Genomic DNA, 12,978 nt, shown 5'->3' on the forward strand with positions numbered 1-12,978 from the left:
AAGGGACTGGAGGAGGTTACAGAGATAAGGAGGGGTTTAGGTGCTGCAGGAGCTTACAGAGAGATGGAGGGTTATAGGGGCTGGAGGAGGTTACAGAGATAGGGAGTGTTGTACAGGTTGAAGGAGGTTACAGAGATAGGGAGCGGTGTAGTTGCTGAAGGTGGTTACAGAGAGAGGGAGGGTTGTAGGGGGCTGGAGGAGGCAACAGAGAGATGGAGGGGTGTAGGGACTGCAGGATCTTACAGAGATAGGGAGGGTTGAAGGGACTGGAGGAGGTAACAGAGATACGGAGGGTTGTAGGGGCTGGAGGAGGTTACAGATTTGGGGAGGGTTGTAGAGACTGAAGGAATTTTCAGAGATAGTGAGGGTTGTAGGGACTGGAGGAAGTTACAGAGATAGGGATGGACGGAGGTGCTAGAGGAGGTTGTAGAGATAGGGAGGTTTGTAGGCGCTGGAGGAGTTTACAGAGATGCAGTGGTTATAGGGACTGGAGGAGGTTTCAGAGATAGGTAGGGGTGTTGGGACTGGAGGAGGTTGTACAGATAGGGAGGGTTGTAGGGACTGGAGCAAGTTATAGAGATAGGGAGGGTTGGAGGTGCTGGAGGAGGTTTCAGAGATAGGTAGGGGTGTTGGGTCTGGAGGAGGTTATACAGATAGGGAGGGTTGTAGGGACTGGAGCAAGTTACAGAGATAGGGAGTGTTTGAGGTGCTGGAGGAGGTTACAGAGATAGATAGTGTTGTATGGGCTGGAGGAGGTTACAGAGATTGGGTGGTTATAGGGACTGGAGGAGTTTACAAGAGATAGGGAGGTGTGTTGGGATTGGAGGAGGTTACACAGATAGGGAGGGGTGTAGCGGCTGGAGGAGGATACAGAGATAAGGAGGGCTGTAGGGATTGGACGAGTTTACAGAGATTGGGAAGGTTGTAGGGGCTGGAGGAGGTTACAGAGATAAGGAGGGTTGTAGGGGCTGGAGGAGGTTACAGAGATAGGGAGGGGTGTAGGGGCTGGAGGAGGTTACAGAGATAGAGAGGGGTGTAGCGGTTGGAGGAGGTTAAAGAGATAAGGAGGATTGTAGGGATTGGAGGAGTTTACAGAGATTGGGAAGTTTGTAGGGGCTGGAGGAGTTTACAGAGATAGTGAGGGGTGTTGGGGCTGGAGGAGTTTACAGAGATAGGGAGGGGTGTAAGTGCTGGAGGAGGTTACAGAGATAGGGAGTGTTGTAGGTGCTGGAGGAGGTTACAGAGGGAGGGTTGTAGGTGCTGGAGGAGGTTACAGAGATAGGGAGGGTTGTACAGGGCTGGAGGAGGTTACAGAGATAGGGAGGGTTGTAGGGGCTGGAGGAGGTTACAGAGATAAGGAGGGTTGTAGGGGCTGGAGGAGGTTACAGAGATAGGGAGGTGTGTTGGGACTGGAGGAGGTTACACAGATAGGGAGGGGTGTAGCGGCTGGAGGAGGATACAGAGATAAGGAGGGTTGTAGGGATTGGACGAGTTTACAGAGATTGGGAAGGTTGTAGGGGCTAGAGGAGGTTACAGAGATAAGGAGGGTTGTAGTGGCTGGAGGAGGTTACAGAGATAGGGAGGTGTGTAGGGGCTGGAGGAGGTTACAGAGATAGGGAGGGGTGTAGCGGTTGGAGGAGGTTAAAGAGATAAGGAGGGTTGTAGGGATTGGAGGAGTTTACAGAGATTGGGAAGTTTGTAGGGGCTGGAGGAGTTTACAGAGATAAGGAGGTGTGTTGGGACTGGAGGAGGTTACACAGATAGGGAGGGGTGTAGCGGCTGGAGGAGGTTACAGAGATAGGGAGGGGTGTAGGGGCTTGAGGAGTTTTCAGAGATAGGGAGGGGTGTAGGTGCTGGAGGAGGTTACAGAGATGGGGGGGTTGATAGGAACTGGAGGAGGTTATGGGGATAGGGAGGGGTGTAGGGGTTGAAGGACGTTACAGATATAGGGAGGGGTGTAGGGTTTGGAGGAGTTTACAGAGATAGGGAGGGTTGTACGGGTTGAAGGAGGTTACAGAGTTTGGGGGGGGTCATAGGGACTGGAGGAGGTTCCAGAGATTGGAAGGGATGTAGGGACTGGAGGAAGTTACAGAGATAGGGATGGTTGGAGGTGCTGGAGGAGGTTGTAGAGATAGGGAGGTTTGTAGGCGCTGGAGGAGTTTACAGAGATGCGGTGGTTATAGTGACTGCAGGAGGTTTCAGAGATAGGTAGGGGTGTTGGGACTGGAGGAGGTTATACAAATAGGGAGGGTTGTAGGGACTGGAGCAAGTTACAGAGATAGGGAGGGTTGGAGGTGCTGGAGGAGGTTTCAGAGATAGGTAGGGGTGTTGGGTCTGGAGGAGGTTATACAGATAGGGAGGGTTGTAGGGACTGGAGCAAGTTACAGAGATAGGGAGGGTTTGAGGTGCTGGAGGAGGTTACAGAGATAGATAGTGTTGTATGGGCTGGAGGAGGTTACAGAGATTGGGTGGTTATAGGGACTGGAGGAGGTTACAAGAAATAGGGAGGTGTGTTGGGACTGGAGAAGGTTACACAGATAGGGAGGGGTGTAGCGGCTGGAGGAGGATACAGAGATAAGGAGGGTTGTAGGGATTGGAGGAGTTTACAGAGATTGGGAAGGTTGTAGGGGCTGGAGGAGGTTACAGAGATAGGGAGGGTTATAGGGGTTGGAGGAGGTTACAGAGATAGGGAGGGGTGTAGGGGCTGGAGGAGGTTACAGAGATAGTGAGGGGTGTAGCTTCTGGAGGAGGTTAAAGAGATAGGGAGGGGTGTAGGGGTTGGAGGAGTTTACAGAGATAGGGAGGGGTGTAGGGGCTGGAGCAGTTTACAGAGATAGGGAGGGGTGTAGGTGCTGGAGGAGGTTACACAGATAGAGAGGGGTGTAGGGGCTGGAAGAGTTTTCAGAGATAGGGAGGGGTGTAGCGGCTGGAGGAGGATACAGAGATAAGGAGGGTTGTAGGGATTGGAGGAGTTTACAGAGATTGGGAAGGTTGTAGCGGCTGGAGGAGGTTACAGAGATAGGGAGGGTTGTAGGGGCTGGAGGAGGTTACAGAGATAGGGAGGGGTGTAGGGGCTGGAGGAGGTTACAGAGATAGGGAGGGGTGTAGCGGCTGGAGGAGGTTAAAGAGATAAGGAGGGTTGTAGGGATTGGAGGAGGTTACAGAGATTGGGAGGGGTGCCGTGACTGGAGCAGGTTACACAGATAGGGAGCAGTGTAGGGGCTGGATGAGTTTACAGAGATAGGGAGGGGTGTAGGTGCTGGAGGAGGTTACAGAGATAGGGAGGGGTGTAGGGACTGGAGGAGGTTACAGAGATAGGGAGGGGTTTAGGGACTGGGGGAGGTTATAGAGATAGGGAGGGTTGTACGGGCTGGAGGATGTTACAGAGATGGGGGGGTTATAGGGACTCGAGGAGGTTACAGAGATAGGGAGGGGTACCGTGACTGGAGCAGGTTACACAGATAGGGAGCAGTGTAGGGGCTGGATGAGTTTACAGAGATAGGGAGGGTTGTAGGTGCTGGAGGTAGGTTAAAGAGATTGGGACAGTTGTAGTGGCTGGAGGAGTTTACATATGTAGGGAGGATTGTAAGGACTGGAGGAGATTACAGAGATAGGGAGTGTTGTAGGGACCGCTGGAGGTGACAGAGAGAGGGAGGGTTGTAGGGGCTGGAGGAGTTTACAGAGATAGGGAGGGGTGTAGTTGCTGCAGGTGGTTACAGAGAGAGGGAGGGTTGTAGGGGGCTGGAGGAGGTTACAGAGATAGGGAAGGTTGAAGGGACTGGAGGAGGTTACAGCGATAGGGAGGGGTGTAGGGGCTGGAGGAGGTTACAGAGATGGTGGGGTTATAGGGACTGGAGGGTTACAGAGAGTTACAGAGATAGGGAGGGTTGTAGGGACTGGAGCAAGTTACAGAGATAGGGAGGGTTGGTGGTGCTGGAGGAGGTTTCAGAGATAGGGAGGGGTGTTGGGTCTGGAGGAGGTTATCCAGATAGGGAGGGTTGTAGGGACTGGAGCAAGTTACAGAGATAGGGAGGGTTGGAGGTGCTGGAGGAGGTTACAGAGATAGATAGTGTTGTATGGGCTGGAGGAGGTTACAGAGATTGGGTGGTTATAGGGACTGGAGGAGGTTACAAGAGATAGGGAGGTGTGTTGGGACTGGAGGAGGTTACACAGATAGGGAGGGGTGTAGCGGCAGGAGGATGTTAAAGAGATAAGGAGGGTTGTAGGGATTGGAGGAGTTTACAGAGATTGGGAAGGTTGTAGGAGCTGGAGGAGGTTACAGAGATAGGGAGGGTTGTACGGGCTGGAGGATGTTACAGAGATGGGGGGGTTATAGGGACTGGAGGAGGTTACACAGATAGGGAGGGGTGTAGCGGCTGGAGGAGGTTACAGAGATAGGGAGGGGTGTAGGGGCTTGAGGAGTTTTCAGAGATAGGGAGGGGTGTAGGTGCTGGAGGAGGTTACAGAGATGGGGGGGTTGATAGGAACTGGAGGAGGTTATGGGGATAGGGAGGGGTGTAGGGGTTGAAGGACGTTACAGATATAGCGAGGGGTGTAGGGTTTGGAGGAGTTTACAGAGATAGGGAGGGTTGTACGGGTTGAAGGAGGTTACAGAGTTTGGGGGGGTCATAGGGACTGGAGGAGGTTCCAGAGATTGGAAGGGATGTAGGGACTGGAGGAAGTTACAGAGATAGGGATGGTTGGAGGTGCTGGAGGAGGTTGTAGAGATAGGGAGGTTTGTAGGCGCTGGAGGAGTTTACAGAGATGCGGTGGTTATAGTGACTGCAGGAGGTTTCAGAGATAGGTAGGGGTGTTGGGACTGGAGGAGGTTATACAAATAGGGAGGGTTGTAGGGACTGGAGCAAGTTACAGAGATAGGGAGGGTTGGAGGTGCTGGAGGAGGTTTCAGAGATAGGTAGGGGTGTTGGGTCTGGAGGAGGTTATACAGATAGGGAGGGTTGTAGGGACTGGAGCAAGTTACAGAGATAGGGAGGGTTTGAGGTGCTGGAGGAGGTTACAGAGATAGATAGTGTTGTATGGGCTGGAGGAGGTTACAGAGATTGGGTGGTTATAGGGACTGGAGGAGGTTACAAGAAATAGGGAGGTGTGTTGGGACTGGAGAAGGTTACACAGATAGGGAGGGGTGTAGCGGCTGGAGGAGGATACAGAGATAAGGAGGGTTGTAGGGATTGGAGGAGTTTACAGAGATTGGGAAGGTTGTAGGGGCTGGAGGAGGTTACAGAGATAGGGAGGGTTATAGGGGTTGGAGGAGGTTACAGAAATAGGGAGGGGTGTAGGGGCTGGAGGAGGTTACAGAGATAGTGAGGGGTGTAGCTTCTGGAGGAGGTTAAAGAGATAGGGAGGGGTGTAGGGGTTGGAGGAGTTTACAGAGATAGGGAGGGGTGTAGGGGCTGGAGCAGTTTACAGAGATAGGGAGGGGTGTAGGTGCTGGAGGAGGTTACACAGATAGAGAGGGGTGTAGGGGCTGGAAGAGTTTACAGAGATAGGGGGGGTTGTAGGGGCTGGAGGAGGTTACAGAGATAGTGAGGGGTGTAGCGGCTGGAGGAGGTTACAGAGATAGGGAGGGGTGTAGGGGTTGGAGGAGTTTACAGAGATAGGGAGGGGTGTAGGGGCTGGAGCAGTTTACAGAGATAGGGAGGGGTGTAGGTGCTGGAGGAGGTTACACAGATAGAGAGGGGTGTAGGGGCTGGAAGAGTTTTCAGAGATAGGGAGGGGTGTAGCGGCTGGAGGAGGATACAGAGATAAGGAGGGTTGTAGGGATTGGAGGAGTTTACAGAGATTGGGAAGGTTGTAGCGGCTGGAGGAGGTTACAGAGATAGGGAGGGTTGTAGGGGCTGGAGGAGGTTACAGAGATAGGGAGGGGTGTAGGGGCTGGAGGAGGTTACAGAGATAGGGAGGGGTGTAGCGGCTGGAGGAGGTTAAAGAGATAAGGAGGGTTGTAGGGATTGGAGGAGGTTACAGAGATTGGGAGGGGTGCCGTGACTGGAGCAGGTTACACAGATAGGGAGCAGTGTAGGGGCTGGATGAGTTTACAGAGATAGGGAGGGGTGTAGGTGCTGGAGGAGGTTACAGAGATAGGGAGGGGTGTAGGGACTGGAGGAGGTTACAGAGATAGGGAGGGGTTTAGGGACTGGGGGAGGTTACAGAGATAGGGAGGGTTGTACGGGCTGGAGGATGTTACAGAGATGGGGGGGTTATAGGGACTCGAGGAGGTTACATAGATAGGGAGGGGTACCGTGACTGGAGCAGGTTACACAGATAGGGAGCAGTGTAGGGGCTGGATGAGTTTACAGAGATAGGGAGGGTTGTAGGTGCTGGAGGTAGGTTAAAGAGATTGGGACAGTTGTAGTGGCTGGAGGAGTTTACATATGTAGGGAGGATTGTAAGGACTGGAGGAGATTACAGAGATAGGGAGTGTTGTAGGGACCGCTGGAGGTGACAGAGAGAGGGAGGGTTGTAGGGGCTGGAGGAGTTCACAGAGATAGGGAGGGGTGTAGTTGCTGCAGGTGGTTACAGAGAGAGGGAGGGTTGTAGGGGGCTGGAGGAGGTTACAGAGATAGGGAGGGTTGAAGGGGCTGGAGGAGGTTACATAGATGGTGGGGTTATAGGGACTGGAGGGTTACAGAGAGTTACAGAGATAGGGAGGGTTGGTGGTGCTGGAGGAGGTTTCAGAGATAGGGAGGGGTGTTGGGTCTGGAGGAGGTTATCCAGATAGGGAGGGTTGTAGGGACTGGAGCAAGTTACAGAGATAGGGAGGGTTGGAGGTGCTGGAGGAGGTTACAGAGATAGATAGTGTTGTATGGGCTGGAGGAGGTTACAGAGATTGGGTGGTTATAGGGACTGGAGGAGGTTACAAGAGATAGGGAGGTGTGTTGGGACTGGAGGAGGTTACACAGATAGGGAGGGGTGTAGCGGCTGGAGGATGTTAAAGAGATAAGGAGGGTTGTAGGGATTGGAGGAGTTTACAGAGATTGGGAAGGTTGTAGGGGCTGGAGGAGGTTACAGAGATAGGGAGGGGTGTAGGGGCTGGAGGAGGTTACAGAGATAGGGAGGGGTGTAGGGGCTGGAGGAGTTTACAGAGATAGGGAGGGGTGCAGGAGGAGGTTACAGAGATAGAGAGGGTTGTACGAGCTGCAGGAGTTTACAGAGATGGTGGGTTTACAGGGACTGGGTGGAGGTTACAGAGATAGGGAGGGGTGTAGGTGCTGGAGGTAGGTTAAAGAGAGTGGGACAGTAGTAGTGGCTGGAGGAGTTTACATATGTAGAGAGAATTGTAAGGACTGGAGGAGATTACAGAGATAGGGAGTGTTGTAGGGACCGCTGGAGGTTACAGAGAGAGGGAGGGTTGTAGGGGGCTGGAGGAGGTTACAGAGATAGGGAGGGTTGAAGGGACTGGAGGAGGTTACAGCGATAGGGAGGGGTGTAGGGGCTGGAGGAGGTTACAGAGATGGTGGGGTTATAGGGACTGGAGGATGCAACAGAGAGATGGAGGGGTGTAGGGACTGCAGGATCTTACAGAGATAGGGAGGGTTAAAGGGACTGGAGGAGGTAACAGAGATAGGGAGGGGTGTAGTGGCTGGAGAGGTTAATCAGATAGGCAGTGTTGTAGGGGCTGGAGGAGGTTACAGAGATGTTGGGTGATAGGGACTGGAGGAGTTTACAGGGATAGGGAGGGTTGTAGGGGCTGGAGGAGGTTACAGAGATAGGGAGGGTTGAAGGGGCTGGAGGAGTTTACAGAGATGGGGAGTGTTGTACTTGCTGGAGGAGGTTACCTAAATAGGGAGGGTTGTAGGGGGCTGGAGGAGGTTTCAGAGATAGGGAGGGGTGTAGATGCTGCAGGAGCTTACAGAGATAGGTGGTGTTGTAGGGGCTGGAGGAGGTTACAGAGATAGGGACGGGCGTAGGGTCTGGAGGAGGCTACAGAGATAGGGAGGGGTGTAGGGGCTGGAGGAGTTTACAGAGATAGGGCGGGGTGTAGGTGCTGGAGGAGGTTACAGAGATGGGGGGTTGATAAGAACTGGAGGAGGTTATGGGGATAGGGAATGGTGTAGGGGTTGGAGGAGGTTACAGATCTCGGGAGGGGTGTAGGGTTTGGAGGAGTTTACAGAGATAGGGAGGGGTGTAGGGGTTGGAGGAGGTTTCAGAGATAGGGAGGGGTGTAGTGGCTGCAGGAGGTTACCAAGATAGGGAGGGTTGTAGGGGGCTGGAGGAGTTTACAGAGATAGGGAGGGTAGTACGGGCTGGAGGAGTTTACAGAGATAGGGAGTGTTGCAGGTGCTGGAGGAGGTTACAGAGATAAGGAGGGTTGTAGGGACAGGAGGAAGTTACAGAGATAGGGATGGTTGGTGTTGCTGGAGGTGGTTACAGAGATAGAGAGGGTTGTAGGGGCTGGAGGAGGTTACCTAGATAGGGAGGGTTGTAGGGGGCTGGATGAGGTTACAGAGATAGGGAGGGTAGTACGGGTTGAAGGAGGTTACGGAGATAGGGAGGGTTGAAGGGACTGGAGGAGGTTACAGAGATAAGGAGGGGTTTAGGTGCTGCAGGAGCTTACAGAGAGATGGAGGGTTATAGGGGCTGGAGGAGGTTACAGAGATAGGGAGTGTTGTACAGGTTGAAGGAGGTTACAGAGATAGGGAGCGGTGTAGTTGCTGAAGGTGGTTACAGAGAGAGGGAGGGTTGTAGGGGGCTGGAGGAGGCAACAGAGAGATGGAGGGTTCTAGGGGCTGGAGGAGGTTACAGAGATAGGGAGGGTTGAAGGGACTGGAGGAGGTTACAGATTTGGGGAGGGTTGTAGTGACTGAAGGAATTTTCAGAGATAGTGAGGGTTGTAGGGACTGGAGGAAGTTACAGAGATAGGGATGGACGGAGGTGCTGGAGGAGGTTGTAGAGATAGGGAGGTTTGTAGGCGCTGGAGGAGTTTACAGAGATGCAGTAGTTATAGGGACTGGAGGAGGTTTCAGAGATAGGTAGGGGTGTTGGGACTGGAGGAGGTTGTACAGATAGGGAGGGTTGTAGGGACTGGAGCAAGTTATAGAGATAGGGAGGGTTGGAGGTGCTGGAGGAGGTTTCAGAGATAGGTAGGGGTGTTGGGTCTGGAGGAGGTTATACAGATAGGGAGGGTTGTAGGGACTGGAGCAAGTTACAGAGATAGGGAGTGTTTGAGGTGTTGGAGGAGGTTACAGAGATAGATAGTGTTGTATGGGCTGGAGGAGGTTACAGAGATTGGGTGGTTATAGGGACTGGAGGAGTTTACAAGAGATAGGGAGGTGTGTTGGGATTGGAGGACGTTACACAGATAGGGAGGGGTGTAGCGGCTGGAGGAGGATACAGAGATAAGGAGGGCTGTAGGGATTGGAGGAGTTTACAGAGATTGGGAAGGTTGTAGGGGCTGGAGGAGGTTACAGAGATAAGGAGGGTTGTAGGGGCTGGAGGAGGTTACAGAGATAGGGAGGGGTGTAGGGGCTGGAGGAGGTTACAGAGATAGAGAGGGGTGTAGCGGTTGGAGGAGGTTAAAGAGATAAGGAGGATTGTAGGGATTGGAGGAGTTTACAGAGATTGGGAAGTTTGTAGGGGCTGGAGGAGTTTACAGAGATAGGGAGGGGTGTTGGGGCTGGAGGAGTTTACAGAGATAGGGAGGGGTGTAAGGGCTGGAGGAGGTTACAGAGATAGGGAGTGTTGTAGGTGCTGGAGGAGGTTACAGAGGGAGGGTTGTAGGTGCTGGAGGAGGTTACAGAGATAGGGAGGGTTGTACAGGGCTGGAGGAGGTTACAGAGATAGGGAGGGTTTTAGGGGCTGGAGGAGGTTACAGAGATAAGGAGGGTTGTAGGGGCTGGAGGAGGTTACAGAGATAGGGCGGTGTGTTGGGACTGGAGGAGGTTACACAGATAGGGAGGGGTGTAGCGGCAGGAGGAGGATATAGAGATAAGGAGGGTTGTAGGGATTGGACGAGTTTACAGAGATTGGGAAGGTTGTAGGGGCTAGAGGAGGTTACAGAGATAAGGAGGGTTGTAGTGGCTGGAGGAGGTTACAGAGATAGGGAGGTGTGTAGGGGCTGGAGGAGGTTACAGAGATAGGGAGGGGTGTAGCGGTTGGAGGAGGTTAAAGAGATAAGGAGGGTTGTAGGGATTGGAGGAGTTTACAGAGATTGGGAAGTTTGTAGGGGCTGGAGGAGTTTACAGAGATATGGAGGTGTGTTGGGACTGGAGGAGGTTACACAGATAGGGAGGGGTGTAGCGGCTGGAGGAGGTTACAGAGATAGGGAGGGGTGTAGGGGCTTGAGGAGTTTTCAGAGATAGGGAGGGGTGTAGGTGCTGGAGGAGGTTACAGAGATGGGGGGGTTGATAGGAACTGGAGGAGGTTATGGGGATAGGGAGGGGTGTAGGGGTTGAAGGACGTTACAGATATAGGGAGGGGTGTAGGGTTTGGAGGAGTTTACAGAGATAGGGAGGGTTGTACGGGTTGAAGGAGGTTACAGAGTTTGGGGGGGTCATAGGGACTGGAGGAGGTTCCAGAGATTGGAAGGGATGTAGGGACTGGAGGAAGTTACAGAGATAGGGATGGTTGGAGGTGCTGGAGGAGGTTGTAGAGATAGGGAGGTTTGTAGGCGCTGGAGGAGTTTACAGAGATGCGGTGAGTATAGTGACTGGAGGAGGTTTCAGAGATAGATAGGGGTGTTGGGACTGGAGGAGGTTATACAAATAGGGAGGGTTGTAGGGACTGGAGCAAGTTACAGAGATAGGGAGGGTTGGAGGTGCTGGAGGAGGTTTCAGAGATAGGTAGGGGTGTTGGGTCTGGAGGAGGTTATACAGATAGGGAGGGTTGTAGGGACTGGAGCAAGTTACAGAGATAGGGAGGGTTTGAGGTGCTGGAGGAGGTTACAGAGATAGATAGTGTTGTATGGGCTGGAGGAGGTTACAGAGATTGGGTGGTTATAGGGACTGGAGGAGGTTACAAGAAATAGGGAGGTGTGTTGGGACTGGAGAAGGTTACACAGATAGGGAGGGGTGTAGCGGCTGGAGGAGGATACAGAGATAAGGAGGGTTGTAGGGATTGGAGGAGTTTACAGAGATTGGGAAGGTTGTAGGGGCTGGAGGAGGTTACAGAGATAGGGAGGGTTGTAGGGGTTGGAGGAGGTTACAGAGATAGGGAGGGGTGTAGGGGCTGGAGGAGGTTACAGAGATAGTGAGGGGTGTAGCGGCTGGAGGAGGTTAAAGAGATAGGGAGGAGTGTAGGGGTTGGAGGAGTTTACAGAGATAGGGAGGGGTGTAGGGGCTGGAGCAGTTTACAGAGATAGGGAGGGGTGTAGGTGCTGGAGGAGGTTACACAGATAGAGAGGGGTGTAGGGGCTGGAAGAGTTTACAGAGATAGGGAGGGGTGTAGCGGCTGGAGGAGGATACAGAGATAAGGAGGGTTGTAGGGATTGGAGGAGTTTACAGAGATTGGGAAGGTTGTAGCGGCTGGAGGAGGTTACAGAGATAGGGAGGGTTGTAGGGGCTGGAGGAGGTTACAGAGATAGGGAGGGGTGTAGGGGCTGGAGGAGGTTACAGAGATAGGGAGGGGTGTAGCGGCTGGAGGAGGTTAAAGAGATAAGGAGGGTTGTAGGGATTGGAGGAGGTTACAGAGATTGGGAGGGGTGCCGTGACTGGAGCAGGTTACACAGATAGGGAGCAGTGTAGGGGCTGGATGAGTTTACAGAGATAGGGAGGGGTGTAGGTGCTGGAGGAGGTTACAGAGATAGGGAGGGGTGTAGGGACTGGAGGAGGTTACAGAGATAGGGAGGGGTTTAGGGACTGGGGGAGGTTACAGAGATAGGGAGGGTTGTACGGGCTGGAGGATGTTACAGAGATGGGGGGGTTATAGGGACTCGAGGAGGTTACAGAGATAGGGAGGGGTACCGTGACTGGTGCAGGTTACACAGATAGGGAGCAGTGTAGGGGCTGGATGAGTTTACAGAGATAGGGAGGGTTGTAGGTGCTGGAGGTAGGTTGAAGAGATTGGGACAGTTGTAGTGGCTGGAGGAGTTTACATATGTAGGGAGGATTGTAAGGACTGGAGGAGATTACAGAGATAGGGAGTGTTGTAGGGACCGCTGGAGGTGACAGAGAGAGGGAAGGTTGTAGGGGCTGGAGGAGTTTACAGAGATAGGGAGGGGTGTAGTTGCTGCAGGTGGTTACAGAGAGAGGGAGGGTTGTAGGGGGCTGGAGGAGGTTACAGAGATAGGGAGGGTTGAAGGGACTGGAGGAGGTTACAGCGATAGGGAGGGGTGTAGGGGCTGGAGGAGGTTACAGAGATGGTGGGGTTATAGGGACTGGAGGGTTACAGAGAGTTACAGAGATAGGGAGGGTTGGTGGTGCTGGAGGAGGTTTCAGAGATAGGTAGGGGTGTTGGGACTGGAGGAGGTTATACAAAAGGGAGGGTTGTAGGGACTGGAGCAAGTTACAGAGATAGGGAGGGTTGGAGGTGCTGGAGGAGGTTTCAGAGATAGGTAGGGGTGTTGGGTCTGGAGGAGGTTATCCAGATAGGGAGGGTTGTAGGGACTGGAGCAAGTTACAGAGATAGGGAGGGTTGGAGGTGCTGGAGGAGGTTACAGAGATAGATAGTGTTGTATGGGCTGGAGGAGGTTACAGAGATTGGGTGGTTATAGGGACTGGAGGAGGTTACAAGAGATAGGGAGGTGTGTTGGGACTGGAGGAGGTTACACAGATAGGGAGGGGTGTAGCGGCAGGAGGATGTTAAAGAGATAAGGAGGGTTGTAGGGATTGGAGGAGTTTACAGAGATTGGGAAGGTTGTAGGGGCTGGAGGAGGTTACAGAGATAGGGAGGGGTGTAGGGGCTGGAGGAGGTTACAGAGATAGGGAGGGGTGTAGGGGCTGGAGGAGTTTACAGAGATAGGGAGGGGTGCAGGAGGAGGTTACAGAGATAGAGAGGGTTGTACGAGCTGCAGGAGTTTACAGAGAT

This window comes from Carcharodon carcharias, assembly GCF_017639515.1.
Source record: "Carcharodon carcharias isolate sCarCar2 chromosome 24 unlocalized genomic scaffold, sCarCar2.pri SUPER_24_unloc_1, whole genome shotgun sequence".
Lineage (NCBI taxonomy): Eukaryota > Metazoa > Chordata > Chondrichthyes > Lamniformes > Lamnidae > Carcharodon > Carcharodon carcharias.